This window comes from Hydra viridissima, unplaced genomic scaffold (assembly GCF_058129835.1).
Source record: "Hydra viridissima isolate aposymbiotic clone 2 unplaced genomic scaffold, HvirCarnegie_v1 scaffold_9, whole genome shotgun sequence".
Lineage (NCBI taxonomy): Eukaryota > Metazoa > Cnidaria > Hydrozoa > Anthoathecata > Hydridae > Hydra > Hydra viridissima.
The window spans coordinates 16,263,366-16,280,157 of NW_028324308.1; the positions used below are offsets into that span (position 1 = coordinate 16,263,366).

Sequence of the window (16,792 nt, forward strand, 5' to 3'; positions counted from 1 at the left end):
CAAGTAAACACAGTTTGTTAGCTGGACGGTTCAAATGCATGATTTTCCCAGCGGAGACACATTGTACATTTGCGGCACGCACTTGTCCATCTGTGGACGGTAAAAGTTTTTCAATAATCCCTAGTTTCCATAATCCTCGAACCAAATTCGAGTCTTGGATTATCACTACATCGCCTTTATATATAGGCAAATGCGGGTTCTGAGCCATTGATACTTTTCCATACTTAAGGATGCAAACATTGATGCGTTAGTGAACATTTTTCATATCGTGTTTTTGGAGATAAACTTAAGGATGCAAACGTTTTTCATGTTTTGAAGTGTTTGGTTAATAAGAAGTATAAAAATAATCATGTTATTTGTATACCCTTTAAGATGTCTAAAGATGTTAACCGTTTTTTGTTTTGTAGTGACCAATACCTAGTGTGTGAATTCCGTCTTCTAAGATAATTCTTTTGTCGTCGTTAGCGCTGAGTGCAACTTTGTTGATTTCTTCAGTGTAGACGTCGTGAAGATGAGATCGGAAAACGTTCATGGTTGCAAGCTGTTCATTCTTATCCTTCAAGCAATGGTAGTAGTCTTGGTGAGTGAGATGATTTTCAATTCTTCAAAAAGAATTAAAAAATCGCAGATTTTCCATGGATTCCAAGAATCTAAAAATTCAAAGAATTTCCATGGATCTAAAAGATCTTAAAAAGAACATTTACATTTTTCATTGCAGTACATGACAGAACTTCGGCTGTTGTGAGCTTTTACATTGGAGTGCATTCGACACCAACGACCTAATTGTCTAGCGTAACCAATTTGTTGACCAGCGCTTAATTGACAACTTTTGAAAATGATGTTAAATTGAGTGTTTAAAAAAGTGACCACTCGATCTTAATCCCACTGCTCAAAGTCTTGAGGTATAGTTTTTACCAAATCTTCCATCTTTTTATTCATGCCATGATTTTATTTAGCTCTAATTCAATTTTTCTTCTTTTAACCCATCTCAAGATTCGTCAGTTACCACAAGGTGTTAATAATGCTTTGAAAGTCAAGACCTTCATTCAATTTTTTCAGAACGTAAAGACACAAGTGACCGCAATAAGAGGTATTACCAAACTGCACTCTTTCGCTGTTGTAATAAACGGGGCTTTTTAAGTAATCAACCAGTTCGACAAGAGGAGGTTGAGCATAAGAATCAAAGCTGTATTTCTTATCGCCGTCTTTGTACCAGCACACCCAATGAAATCCTCCAGTGCTTGAGTCACCTGTGTTTGCAATGCCACATTCTTTACTTCTTGGTTTTTTCGGTAACTCGTCTCTTACAAGAACACCTCTAAAGTTTTTTAATTTTAACTGTTTAGCAGCCTTTATCAGTTGAAAGTTGGTTAAGGCTTCGTTGGGTAAAACAATTCCTTCAACGTTAATCATTTTTTAAATTTGTTAAAAAGTTTAAATTAGAGAATGGAGCCTAAAATGGGTATGCTATTGAAGGGTGAATTGGGACCGAGAAGTAAACCAGAACCAGAAATAAGAGTGCTTGCAAGCGTACCGAGCAAGGGGAGTAGAGCACCGATGAAACCTCCTGTTATTTTATGTCCTTTTCCAGTTTTAACAAAGAGTCCATCGCCTTGAGTATTTCCAATCCAAGGTTTTAAGAATAAGCCAGAGCCAAATTTGGTTATTTTTATACCTTTTCCATCTTTGCTCAAGTAAAATGTTTTGGGTTTATTAATTTTAGCTGAGCTTGTATGATTAACACCTCGTCCAGCGATAGAATCAACCATAGCCGAGCCGGCAGATGAAGCAAGTCCGCCCAATAAACCTTTTGCAAGTACTGGAGCTGCACGAGAGGCAAGCGTTCCTAATAAAGGTAAAAGGGCACCGATGAATCCTCCTTCTACTTTTGCGTTGTGCATGAGTTGTTTTTTGCTGAGTTTAAGCGTGACACCTTTTCCAGCTTCGTAGGCCTTTCTAATTTGGTTGAGTTGTGTGCTAGTGACAGCGAGAACATGTTCACCGTTCAAGTCTTGATGAGTGAGTTTTATGCTAGCAACAGTTTTGTCTTGAATGGCTTTTCTAATTTTATCAGCTTGTCCTTGCGAGATGTTGAGTTTAATGTTTTGATACATTTTATAGAGTTAAGAAATTTATTTATTTCACTTCTCGAATGTGATAACGGATAGTAATGTCCTCGCCGCGAAAATCGATTAAATCTCCATTTTGATCAATAATGCGAGTAACCATGGTTGAAATTTCAAGAAGCTTAACAGGAAGATAAATTAAATGCATTGGTCTTTCGATGATTTTGTAACCAGGGTTAACATTTGGGTAAAAGGAGTAGATGCAATTGAGTTGGGTTCCATTAATGTAGGATGATCCGATAACGTTGTTAACAATTCTGATGGTGTTGCAGCTTAAAATTTTAGCAATATGATCAGACTCGTATTCGGAATTGGAATTTAATTTTCTTTTAGTAAATCCTAAAACTGAGGCGATGCTGTTCTCCACGTCAAAGTCAATCAGATAATTCATACCAAGTTTAATGCTTGATTTTAAAGTATTAATGTTGATTCCAATTTGAAGGTTGTTTGAAGAGTAGTTAATTTTATTTGCAATGATATAACTTCCACGTTGAGCTGTTTTTATCGTGTTTAAAATTGTCTTTTGCAGATAGTCGTTGATGTCTTTAATTTCATAGCTTCCATCAGGAACGATAATGTTTTCCCAATGAGCTCCATTGTTCATGCTGTATTTGAACGAATTGTTTTTACTGTTTATGTTTGGAATGCTGTTGTATGTTTCCAAGCCGAGAAAAGCCATTTCATAACTTTTTCCTTTCTCAAAAACGATTTTGTCTAAAAATTCAGTCGTGATAACACTTGATTTGCCATCCACGTCAATGATTATACCAGGCATTTTTTACGTTGAGAAAATTTTTTAGATCATCTCATGATCCGTGGTGACAATGTCGCATTAGATCCTTTTGGATCCGTGGAAATTACAAGTTTTTTATAAAAATAAAAAATCGTCAAACCCTCTTCGGTATTTTCCATTATCTTTTTCAGAGGAGAGATCAATGACGGCAAATCCACGATGTTTAGACGAGCAATCTCTACAAAACTTTCTAAATTCTTTTATGTCCATATCACATGAGGCGTGTCTTTTATAAATTTCACCAACAGTTCCATCGTCTTGAGGAAATAGACAAATAAAATTGGCATTGGTTCTAATAGCATGTCCGTCAAGATCGAAAAAATTTTGAGCAAGGTAAAACATGTCGACGTTGGAGTGCCTTCCTTGGGTGTAATATTTTTCACACATGCTTTGCTTTTCTCCTTTTAAATCGTCGAAGATCGTCAAATTGTTTTTGCTTCTATCGAGATCGGAAGGGTCAGGCACATCATCTTCACTTTCGAAAAAATGACACTCTATGTTATCAGAAGAAGAACATTCTTTCGATATTTCTTCAATGACCTCATCAGGATCCACCTTTTTAGATTTTTTTAGAGCGATGAACAATTGGAAAATGAGTTCTTTTGGAAGGTTATTTTCAAAGGCTTTTTTGAGTATTTTGTATTCAGGTTGGAAAAGGGATTTGCCAAAGACTTGCAAGTGGTTATAATCCAGCCATCCAGGTCTTAATAACAGGTTTAACATCAATGTTGTTTTTCCGCAGCCAGATTTTCCAACGATGAGTCCTCGAATGTCTCTTGGAAAGAAGTTGTTATGATTTCTTGTGCTTTCTTTATCATATGACAAATCAACAATGTCCATTTTTATGTTAAAAAACTTATTTATATATGTTAAAATGTACTGCTTTAAATGCAAAAGAGAAACTGAAACCATTCACTTGAAAAAGGAGATGACAAAAAACAATAGGTCTATATTGAAAGGGATATGCGACTCTTGCGGAACGACCAAATGCCAATTTGTTTCTTCGCATGCGCTCGATGGATCATCTTCTTCGGGATCATCTTATTCAACAAAAGGAGGTGATTTGGTAGAGTCAATCAATAAGCTGTCGAGCAAAATCAAGCTTCCTTGGGCAAAATTTCCAGGAGAAATGCATATTCCAGGAATGAACTTTGCAGGGCCTGGAACCAATTTGGACAAGCGACTGACTTCAACAGACATGTATCAAGATTGGAGCAAACCGGTAGACAGAGTAGACAATGCAGCGTATCACCATGATTTGGCGTATAAATATTTAACCGACGTTCAAAGCAGGAATGTGGCAGATCAGATGATGCTTGAAGAGATGAATTCGATCCCCAATCCCAATCAAAGAGAGATCAACGAAAGAAAGCTTATTACGCCGGTGATTAAAGCCAAAGCTAAATTTGGATTAGGTGTGAGTGATTTGAAATGGACGGATCAGCTTGCAGAGGAGCTTCATAAACCGGTTATTCGTCATTTTAAAAGAAGAAGGGTGATTGTGAACGACATGGATGAGATATGGGCTTCCGATTTGGTAGACATGCAATCGTTTTCAAAATTCAACAACGGCGTAAAATATTTGCTCATGGTGATTGACGTGTTTTCAAAGTATGGATGGATCGTTCCGTTAAAAAGCAAAACAGGATTTGAAGTAGCTGAAGCGTTGAAAAAGATTTTCGAAGAAAGAAAATGCGTCAAATTGTGGGTGGATAAAGGAAAAGAATTTTACAACAAGCATGTGAAAGCGTTGGGTGAGCAATTGTATTCCACTGAAAACGAGGAAAAAAGTTGCGTCGTTGAGCGATGGAACAGAACGATGAAAGAGAGAATGTTTAAATATTTTTCAGCCAACAATACTAATAAATACATTGACGTTTTGGATGAGATGGTGAAAAATTACAACAACACAAAGCACTCTTCCATCAAAATGACTCCAGTGGAAGCCAGTGATGAAAAGAGTAAAGGTAGGGTATGGTGGAATCTGTATGGAAAGGATCAAACATTACCAGCAAAACCAAAATTTTCCATGGGTGATCAAGTGCGAATCGTAAAAAAGAAGTCTCATTTTGAAAAAGGGTATACACCAAGATGGACTGAAGAGGTTTTTACCATGTCAAATGTTCAGCATACAAATCCTCCCACGTATAAAACCGCTGATGCTAACGGTGAAGAAATTCAAGGCACTTTTTACGAGCAGGAGATGCAAAAGACGCAACAGGACATATTCAGGATTGAAAAAATCGTTCGTAAAACCAAGACCAGATCATTAGTCAAATGGTTAGGGTATCCAGACTCGTTTAATTTGTGGGTGAACAATGATGAATTAATCCGTTTGCAAGACACGGATCATGAGATGATCTAAAAAATTTTCTCAACGTAAAAAATGCCTGGTATAATCATTGACGTGGATGGCAAATCAAGTGTTATCACGACTGAATTTTTAGACAAAATCGTTTTTGAGAAAGGAAAAAGTTATGAAATGGCTTTTCTCGGCTTGGAAACATACAACAGCATTCCAAACATAAACAGTAAAAACAATTCGTTCAAATACAGCATGAACAATGGAGCTCATTGGGAAAACATTATCGTTCTTGATGGAAGCTATGAAATTAAAGACATCAACGACTATCTGCAAAAGACAATTTTAAACACGATAAAAACAGCTCAACGTGGAAGTTATATCATTGCAAATAAAATTAACTACTCTTCAAACAACCTTCAAATTGGAATCAACATTAATACTTTAAAATCAAGCATTAAACTTGGTATGAATTATCTGATTGACTTTGACGTGGAGAACAGCATCGCCTCAGTTTTAGGATTTACTAAAAGAAAATTAAATTCCAATTCCGAATACGAGTCTGATCATATTGCTAAAATTTTAAGCTGCAACACCATCAGAATTGTTAACAACGTTATCGGATCATCCTACATTAATGGAACCCAACTCAATTGCATCTACTCCTTTTACCCAAATGTTAACCCTGGTTACAAAATCATCGAAAGACCAATGCATTTAATTTATCTTCCTGTTAAGCTTCTTGAAATTTCAACCATGGTTACTCGCATTATTGATCAAAATGGAGATTTAATCGATTTTCGCGGCGAGGACATTACTATCCGTTATCACATTCGAGAAGTGAAATAAATAAATTTCTTAACTCTATAAAATGTATCAAAACATTAAACTCAACATCTCGCAAGGACAAGCTGATAAAATTAGAAAAGCCATTCAAGACAAAACTGTTGCTAGCATAAAACTCACTCATCAAGACTTGAACGGTGAACATGTTCTCGCTGTCACTAGCACACAACTCAACCAAATTAGAAAGGCCTACGAAGCTGGAAAAGGTGTCACGCTTAAACTCAGCAAAAAACAACTCATGCACAACGCAAAAGTAGAAGGAGGATTCATCGGTGCCCTTTTACCTTTATTAGGAACGCTTGCCTCTCGTGCAGCTCCAGTACTTGCAAAAGGTTTATTGGGCGGACTTGCTTCATCTGCCGGCTCGGCTATGGTTGATTCTATCGCTGGACGAGGTGTTAATCATACAAGCTCAGCTAAAATTAATAAACCCAAAACATTTTACTTGAGCAAAGATGGAAAAGGTATAAAAATAACCAAATTTGGCTCTGGCTTATTCTTAAAACCTTGGATTGGAAATACTCAAGGCGATGGACTCTTTGTTAAAACTGGAAAAGGACATAAAATAACAGGAGGTTTCATCGGTGCTCTACTCCCCTTGCTCGGTACGCTTGCAAGCACTCTTATTTCTGGTTCTGGTTTACTTCTCGGTCCCAATTCACCCTTCAATAGCATACCCATTTTAGGCTCCATTCTCTAATTTAAACTTTTTAACAAATTTAAAAAATGATTAACGTTGAAGGAATTGTTTTACCCAACGAAGCCTTAACCAACTTTCAACTGATAAAGGCTGCTAAACAGTTAAAATTAAAAAACTTTAGAGGTGTTCTTGTAAGAGACGAGTTACCGAAAAAACCAAGAAGTAAAGAATGTGGCATTGCAAACACAGGTGACTCAAGCACTGGAGGATTTCATTGGGTGTGCTGGTACAAAGACGGCGATAAGAAATACAGCTTTGATTCTTATGCTCAACCTCCTCTTGTCGAACTGGTTGATTACTTAAAAAGCCCCGTTTATTACAACAGCGAAAGAGTGCAGTTTGGTAATACCTCTTATTGCGGTCACTTGTGTCTTTACGTTCTGAAAAAATTGAATGAAGGTCTTGACTTTCAAAGCATTATTAACACCTTGTGGTAACTGACGAATCTTGAGATGGGTTAAAAGAAGAAAAATTGAATTAGAGCTAAATAAAATCATGGCATGAATAAAAAGATGGAAGATTTGGTAAAAACTATACCTCAAGACTTTGAGCAGTGGGATTAAGATCGAGTGGTCACTTTTTTAAACACTCAATTTAACATCATTTTCAAAAGTTGTCAATTAAGCGCTGGTCAACAAATTGGTTACGCTAGACAATTAGGTCGTTGGTGTCGAATGCACTCCAATGTAAAAGCTCACAACAGCCGAAGTTCTGTCATGTACTGCAATGAAAAATGTAAATGTTCTTTTTAAGATCTTTTAGATCCATGGAAATTCTTTGAATTTTTAGATTCTTGGAATCCATGGAAAATCTGCGATTTTTTAATTCTTTTTGAAGAATTGAAAATCATCTCACTCACCAAGACTACTACCATTGCTTGAAGGATAAGAATGAACAGCTTGCAACCATGAACGTTTTCCGATCTCATCTTCACGACGTCTACACTGAAGAAATCAACAAAGTTGCACTCAGCGCTAACGACGACAAAAGAATTATCTTAGAAGACGGAATTCACACACTAGGTATTGGTCACTACAAAACAAAAAACGGTTAACATCTTTAGACATCTTAAAGGGTATACAAATAACATGATTATTTTTATACTTCTTATTAACCAAACACTTCAAAACATGAAAAACGTTTGCATCCTTAAGTTTATCTCCAAAAACACGATATGAAAAATGTTCACTAACGCATCAATGTTTGCATCCTTAAGTATGGAAAAGTATCAATGGCTCAGAACCCGCATTTGCCTATATATGCCTTTATTTATAATATTGTTACTTCCACTTTTATTATAACTTTTATGAAATTCGCGGAGCTCTGTTAAATATTTATTTCGCCATCTATTCCAGAAATGTTCTAAAATAGAGTTTTTATATGCAACGCGCTATTCCATGTCCATATTTACATAGATGTTTTTTTATTAACAATGTTTCTGAGCTTCTTCTTTTTCCAAACACGAGATGATTAGGACATAACGGTTCGTCTCCTGGTTCTTCATACGAAAACGTTAAGGGACGATTATTTGTAACGACTTCGATTTCTGCAAGAATTGTGAGAACTTCGTAAGATAATCTTGCAGTTTTCAATATTTTTCTGAGAATTCTCTTGATTGAACGTGCCATTCGTTCAAAGAATCCTCCGCACCACGGAGCGGCTGCAACATTGAAGTGCCATAAAATGCCTTTTGAGGATGCAAATTGTTGTGTTTCATCGGCTGTAAAACGACATCCGTTATCGCTAATAGTTTTGTAGGGTGCGTCAATTTGCTAATGAGTCTTCGCAACCCTCGAATACACGCCAAAGCTGAACAATCAGGAACTAAATTTAAATGTATGAAACGTGTACTAGCACAAGAAGCTAAAAGTATCCAACACTTAAATATTTCTCCTTCGGAATATATATTTTTCACAAATAATGGTCCACAGTAATCAACTCCTGTGTACTTAAAAACATAATTATCTTTTACTCTACTCAAAGGTAACGGAGGAACATCAGGATAACTATAAGTTTTGCCTTCGTACCTTCGACACAAAAAACATTTTTTAATTAATTTTTGAATTAAATTTCTAACTTTTGGAATCCAAAATTCCATTCTTAATTGGTTGAGCGTTTCTTTTACGCCGTTGTGTATAACACTTTCATGACAATATAAAATAATTAATTCAGTAAAGAGACTTTCCTTTGGAAGAAGTATTGGAAATTTAATATTGTAACTAATTGGAGCATTCCCCAATCGCCCCCTACATCTTATTATTCCTTCGCTATCAAAGAAAAATCCTAAATCATTTTTGAGTTGTTTATAATTCTTAGAACTATATATGTTTTGTTGCATAAATTTAATCCAAATTATTTTGGCGTTTTTTAATTCAAAAGAAGAAAGTAAAAGATTGTCTTTTCGTACTTGCGTATTTTTTAAACAAGATACGAATTTTATAATGTAAGCTGTGACTCGTATTAAACGGGAATATGAATTAAATTTAGTTATATCAATAAATTTTAAATCTATGAACAATTCATTAGTTATAAGTAATATTTTTGTTTCCTCTGGAGGGTTTACTAATTTATTTTGATCAAAGGAAGGCCAAATCTCTGGAGTATAAAGAAATTTAGGTCCATTAAACCATAACTGATTATTAGTTAAATTTTCAATACTAGCACCTCGTGATATAATATCCGCAGGATTATGATCTGTTTCGACGTAATCCCAAAAGGAAAAGTCATATAAATATCTAATTTTTTCAAGACGGCTTTGAATAAATGTTTCATATTTTTTATTAGAATTTTTTATCCTATGTAAACAAATATAAGAATCTGAAAATAATTTAATTTTAGAAATAAAAATGATTGATGAAAGTTCCTTAACTACTTTTGACATGTGTTGCAAGCAGTAAGCAACCTTTTAATTCTAATCGAGGTATTTTACATTTATTAAGCGAGTCTATTCTAGATTTTGAAGTGACTAGAGAGGAGCACTGTTCGTTCTCATTAAAAATACGCCTCAAATATATGCAACACCCAAAGGCTTTTAAACTAGCATCACTAAAACCATTCAGTTCAAATCGCGTGCAACTTGCACTCGATTTCGAAAAAAAATATTATCTAGGTACACAAATCGACTGTACAGAACTTAAATCCTTATAAATATCTTGCCATATTTTTAATAAACCTTTATCAATTTTACAATTCCATCCTATTTTAGATATACAAATTTGTTGAAATAAAATTTTTAAGCGCACAATTACTGGGCTGATTAGTCCTAAGGGATCGAAAAAACTTGCTGTAAAACTAAGCACGTCTCTTTTTGTTGGAAAAGGGATGGCAACTTTAAGTAATTCAGAAAACGAAAAGATAAATGAATCTAGTTTCTTGTCCCAAGTTAAACCTAACACTTTAGTAATATTTTGACTCTGAAAATTCGTTTCATTTATTAACTTATCTAGCTCGACCGAAATAGATTCAAATTTTCTTAAAACCAGCTTCACTTAGGCGGGAACGACATTTTTGATAAAACTTAAAATATTCAATTACAGAATCAGAGCAAAAACTCAAATCGTCAACGTGAATAGAATTTAGGAATCGACTTACAAATGTTGGATCGGAACTTATATAACGCTCTGCATGGCTAATTAAAGATGCTGAAAGTAGAAAAGGAGAAGAAGTGACTCCAAATAAAACTCGACATAATCTATATGTTGCTAATTTATGATCTTTTAAATTTTTTATATCTATATTATTAATGTTTTCATACCATAATAAAAATCGTATGAAACCGCGATGTTTCTCAGATATTGAAATGTTCAAAAAGGCTTTTTCAATATCTGCAATAAATGCTACCTTATTTACAAGAAAACGTATCAAGACTCCATTTAGTAGACTTGTTAAAGAAGGACCTGAATGTAAACAATCATTTAGCGAGGGACCTGAGATTGTCGCACTCGCATCAAATACAATGTGCATCTTAGTTGTAACTTTATCTTCTCTTATAACTGGTCTATGAGGTAAATAATGAACAAGTCCGACCTTCAATTTATGACTTAAAACTTGCTCTATCGTTCCGTTTAATAGTTGTTCTTTTATAATATCATTATATGAATCAAACAACTTTGTATCGTTTAAAAACTTTTTCTCTAATGATTTGAATCTCTTTAAACATATATTATAATTATCGCATAACAAAGGATGATTCTCCATAAAGGGTAGCTCTACAGTATACCTATTGTTTTCAAATTTAATGCTTTGCGAAAATGTTCGACAACTAGATTGTCGCTAATATTATCTTCACTTTTATTCCAAATAGTTGAATTCTTATCTTTTAAAAACGTTTTATCGTTATGTAAATCTGCTTCGACTTTCAAAACGTGCGAAGACAGAACAGAACAATCTACTTTATCATTATTCTTAACCGTGATAGGACCAGACAGCCTGGGTGAAAGTCAAAAATAACAATTCCCGATTTAACTATTGCCGTCACCTCTTTGATAACTGTTCCCAATTAAGTTACATTACGCCTTCATTATGTAAAAAATTAAATTTAAAAACAATAGATTCTAAAGAAATTAATATCAAAACATTCGGAAATAATAATACAAACGAAATTTTAGATAGGGTTAAAGTTTATGTTCAAGGTAACGACGGGATTGATATTGAAATTATATGTTTTGTAAAAGAAATTTGTTCTCCGTTAAATGGCCAATATATAGAAACCGCGTGTAAAAATTATAATCATTTAAAATACTTAAAGTTAGCAGACCATCATAGAGATAATGAACATTTAGAAGTTGATATTTTAATAGGTGCCGATTACTATTGGTCAATAATTGAAAATAATATTGTAAGAGGATTTGATGGCCCAATTGCAATAAAGTCTAAGGTAGGTTACTTAGTCAGTGGAGTAAAATACGTTGATTAATTTTTGAAGAAATATCGGTAACAGCTGTTAAACTTACTGTTTTAGAGTTATTATCAATTTTATTCTCTTTAAAGCTCTCACAAATAGATATATGGTGAGGCTTGTCACACTTAAAACATCGAACATTTGATCTACAATTTTTACTCAAGTGACTTTCGCGTAGGCAACAAAAGTAACGTCTTTTTTCAATTAGAATATTTTTCCTGGCTAAAATATCAGTCTCTAAATTACAATAATGAGATTTATGATTTTTTGAACAATAAACGCATGTAATTGAATTTGTAGAAAAATTTAGATTACGGAAATTATTTTGCCTTAAATTCTGGTTAACACGTTCGCTGCCGAGCTATTTTAAACTATGCGTTATATCTTTGCCGAGCCATAATGTCTGCAATTATTAACTTTTGCCGAGGCTGTTTTGCGTGGTTTCATTCTAATTGCCAAAGCTAGATATCAACATTCCAATAAAAAAAATATTTTTAATCTCAAAAAATTTTATAATATTTTTTATTCTGAATATAACTGACAAAAAAAAAAGCACTACGAGTATACTCGTAATTTGGCAATGGAGAAGGAATTTTTTTCTCCAGTGCCGAAATTCTCGTAACACCGTAATGAGTATAACTCATTGCGGTGACTACACCTTTTCAAGATGTAATTGAGAACTTGAAAGTTGTAATTAAGAAACGTAAGATGTAATTGAGAAATACAACATGTAATTTAGAAGTCGCAATATGTAATTTAGAACATGGAAGATGTTATTAAGAAACGAAAGATGTAATTTAGAAGATGAAAGTTGTAATTGAGAAAAGTTTATAATATATATTTCAAATTACATATTACGATTTCTTATTTACATGTTGGGTTTCTCAATTACATATTGCGATTTCTTATTTACATGTTATGTTTCTTAATTACATATGCGACTTCTAAATTACATGTTGTATTTCTCAATTACATCTTACTTTTTTTAATTACAATTTTCAAGTTCTCAATTACATCTTGAAAAGGTGTAGTAATGTGGCTTATTTGATGCATTATTATTATAAATAGTGTTTCAATTTTTTTACACATGTACATGCACATTGGCAGTTTTCATGAGTAAAAAAGGTAATTTACATTTCGTTTTCTTTATACTAAATTGTTTTGTTTTTTAGACTAGAAGTTAAAATATATTTGATAAATACATTATACTGTATGTTATTAAAAATGTGAAAAATAACTTGAAATACACAACAAGATGTTTTTTAATACATTAAAAGACATTTTAGTGTGCACTTCAAATTTTTTACACAGTATACTAATTAATGTGTTTTATAGATGAGTTATTTCTTTTTTTATAAATAGATAATTTATAAATTTATCTATCTCCTATTAGCTCAACACAGATATTCCACAATTGGATCAGCGCATATGATAATGGAAGATTGTGAGGACAGTGAAGATGATGATATTCAAGATTCGGATTCATTTTTTGCTTATACTACTACCTCTTCGAGCTTGACTGCATCAGAATCAGATTCTGAAGATAATAACACTTAAGAAAGTGATGACAATCAGTTAACAGACGTTCATCTAGCAGCCACTGCAGAAGATTTTATTAATGGCGCCGAAAAGAGCTAAAACAACGGGTGGTCCATCTAGAAATTCAAACCAATGGAAAGGTGACCCGAATATTGTAAAACAAATTCAATTTACTGCCGATCCTGGTTTGAAGATAAATCAATAAACATACATTTGTGGTACTTTAAGAACTGACCGAAAGTCAAATCCAAAAGAGTGTACAAAAGCAAAACTGAAACAGGGAGACGTTATAAGCAGAAGCAGAGTGGTTGCTAAATAGAACAACAAAAGAGACGTGCTAATGATTAGCAACTTGCATTCGTTGCAAATGATTGAAGTAACAAACAGGAGAGGAGAGAAGAAAATGAAACCCAACATTATTAAAGATTACAATCAATGTATGTCAGGAGTAGATAGGGCGGAACAAATGGTATCGTACTATGATTGCCTAAGAAAGACAATTAGATGTTATATAAAAGTAGCACTTCATCTCTTTGGTTTTGTTTAATGCTTACTGTCTAAACAGCAAATATGGAGTAGATAACACAATTTCCTTGCTTAAGTTTAGAGATTTATTGAGTGAACATTTGAATGAAATTGTGCCTAGAATCACCAGTAATGGTACTTGTCTTCAATACCACTACTTGTCTTCAATACCACCGAATGAAAAGAAAAAATTCCCAACCAAACCATGTCGAGTCTGCTCTAAAATAAAACGTAAAGAAACACGATATGAATGTGCTGTTTGTGAAAATAGACCTCCGTTATGTATTGGCGAATGTTTCAGAATGTATCATTCAACAGAATAGGTTTACACTTGAATTTTCATGAAATAAAATTAAATCAATACCAATGTTTTATTTTTATCTGTTTTAACCTATTTCTGTCTTTATCCGCATTTTTTGTTAGGTTCCCTGGATTTTTAAAATAAAAACTTGAATGTAATATTTTCTGAAATCAAATGTGAAGCTAAGAAAAAAAAAAAAAAAAGAACAGACAAAGCCAGCAATGCACATATGTTATTTGAAATAAGTTAGTATAACTACGAGTTTACTCGTAGTTGGCAAGCTCATGACGCCAGCTCACTACGAGTATTCTCGTAGTTGGCAAATAAATGGCGCCAACTTACTACGAGTATACTCGTAGTTGGCAAATAAATGACGCCAACTTGCTACGAGTATACTCGTGGTTGGCAGCGAAAGTGTTAAACTTATTACTTAAGGGTAATTCCACATCAAATCACCTAGTCCATTGAACCATGTGTCTTCCTTTTGTGTTATATTTTGACACATTATTCCTTATTATAAAAAAATATTACATGCAAAATTTTAGCTAAAAATGTTGAGCGGTTGACAAGATACTGCAATTTTAATACTGACCTGGTTTCCCAAAATGACCCGGTTTTCATAACATTCTGAAAAAACATTTTTCTTAAAAAAATAAGAAATAAAAATGGCAAAAATATGAAAATAAACATATATAATGTTTTTTTGATGCTGAATTCAATAAAAGTACTTAAAATGCTCAAATATAAAAGGAACATGCTTAAAAGTTAATAAAACAACTGGTTTCTATAAACCAACTTTGGGGCCCAATATCTCAAAACACCCCTGTCAAATTTTTTTTTTTTTTGCTGTTAACATTTTCAACTGCTTATAATCTTACTAGGCACAAAAAATCTAACTGGAAAAACAACTGAAACTTATGGAACTTTAATTTCAATGATTTATTACTTTTTGAAGAAATTATTTTAAAAAACATGCAAATAGAATTCTGTAAAATATTATATTTAGTTTATAGACAACTTAAAAAAAAAAAAAAAAAGAATTTTGTTATATTTAAGGAAGTCTTAATTATATGATAACTTAGTTATTTGATCTTAACAACTGAAAAAAACATCCTGTTTTGTTTTTATATAAAAACTGAATAAGTGTGATATTGATGTGCATTTGTTTTTAAAATTTTGACAACTATATTTTGTAAAAGTTTATAATTACTAATTTATAAAAAGTTCAGTTATAAAACAATATTTATTGGTAAATTTTATTTAAATTTTAACAAATTAACAATTTCATATATATATATATTTCATATATATATATGCAGATTGTATATATATATATAAATATATCTATAAAGAAAATAACCAATATCTATCAGTGTAAAAAAATATACAATAGAGGGATTCTGAAAAGGTTTGAATTATTTCTTTATCAAAAAATTTTCCAATCTGTCTAAATTACATATATTCACTGATGGTTGCGCAGGACAGTACAAAAATTGTAAAAGCTTTTGCAATCTATGTGAATTTGACCTTAGAAAGTGAATTTGACCTTAAAGTTGAATGGAACTTTTTTGCCACGTCCCATGAAAAGTCACCATGCAATGGGATTGGCGGTACTGTAAAAAGGTTAACAGCACAAAAAAGTTTAAAACGACTATAAGAAACCAAATTCTCACATCAGAAGCTATGTATGAATTTTGTATTGAGAAAATCAAGGTTGTTAACTTCATTTACATAAAGGGATTGGACTTACAATTGCAACATGAAGAGCAAAAAGAAAGATACACTGGTGTAACAACTCTACCTGGTACTGGTAGCTTTCATCAATTTATGATCTTGGAGATAACAGGGTTGGGGCAAAGAGGTGTAGTACGGACATTAATTATTCAATAATCCACAATCTTAAAAAGAAACAAGATATATTTCAACTTGATACTGTTGCTTTAGGTTGTTATGTAGCTGTAGTCTGTGTAGTAATGGATCAGCATTGTAACTAAATCCAACCTAGAAGAAGTTGATGCTAAAGTTAAATTTCTTCACCCAAATGGTCCATCAATCTGTTTTAACTGGCCTGAAAGAGACGACTACTGTTTTATTCCCAACACCAACATATTGAAAAAACTATCTGTTCCACAAGCTTGCTCTAGTTCCGGTAGAAACTATGTGTTTGAAAATGCTGAAATAGAGGAAGTACAAGTAAAATGGGAACAATATTGTAAACTATTACAAACACAGTCAAAATAACTTACATCTTCGATACCTTTAAAAATCTTGTATATTTAAGTGACTGTTTAAATTACGATTAACTTATTTTTATTTTATTTACAAATATTTTTTGGGAATTTCTTGAAACAATAGATCATTGAAATTAAAGTTCCATAAGTTTCAGTTGTTTTTCCAGTTAGATTTTTTGTGCCTAGTAAGATTATAAGCAGTTGAAAATGTTAACAGCAAAAAAAAAAAAAATTTGACAGGGGTGTTTTGAGATATTGGGCCCCAAAGTTGGTTTATAGAAACCAGTTGTTTTATTAACTTTTAAGCATGTTCCTTTTATATTTGAGCATTTTAAGTACTTTTATTGAATTCAGCATCAAAAAAACATTATATATGTTTATTTTCATATTTTTGCCATTTTTATTTCTTATTTTTTTAAGAAAAATGTTTTTTCAGAATGTTATGAAAACCGGGTCATTTTGGGAAACCAGGTCAGTATTAAAATTGCAGTATCTTGTCAACCGCTCAACATTTTTAGCTAAAATTTTG

The 16,792-nt window shown here is 32.9% G+C and overlaps 1 long non-coding RNA gene and 1 pseudogene across 1 annotated transcript; both read left to right on the forward strand.

The window, feature by feature from the left end:
* The first annotated feature begins 441 nt into the window (after positions 1–441).
* Positions 442–1,335, forward strand: LOC149884296 (uncharacterized). Its single transcript, XR_016456073.1, has 3 exons — positions 442–580; positions 719–902; positions 994–1,335. It is a non-coding gene; the product is annotated as an uncharacterized LOC149884296 (long non-coding RNA).
* An 11,950-nt stretch (positions 1,336–13,285) lies between these two features.
* LOC149884297 (uncharacterized) lies at positions 13,286–16,416 on the forward strand (annotated as a pseudogene).
* Positions 16,417–16,792: the final 376 nt, after the last annotated feature.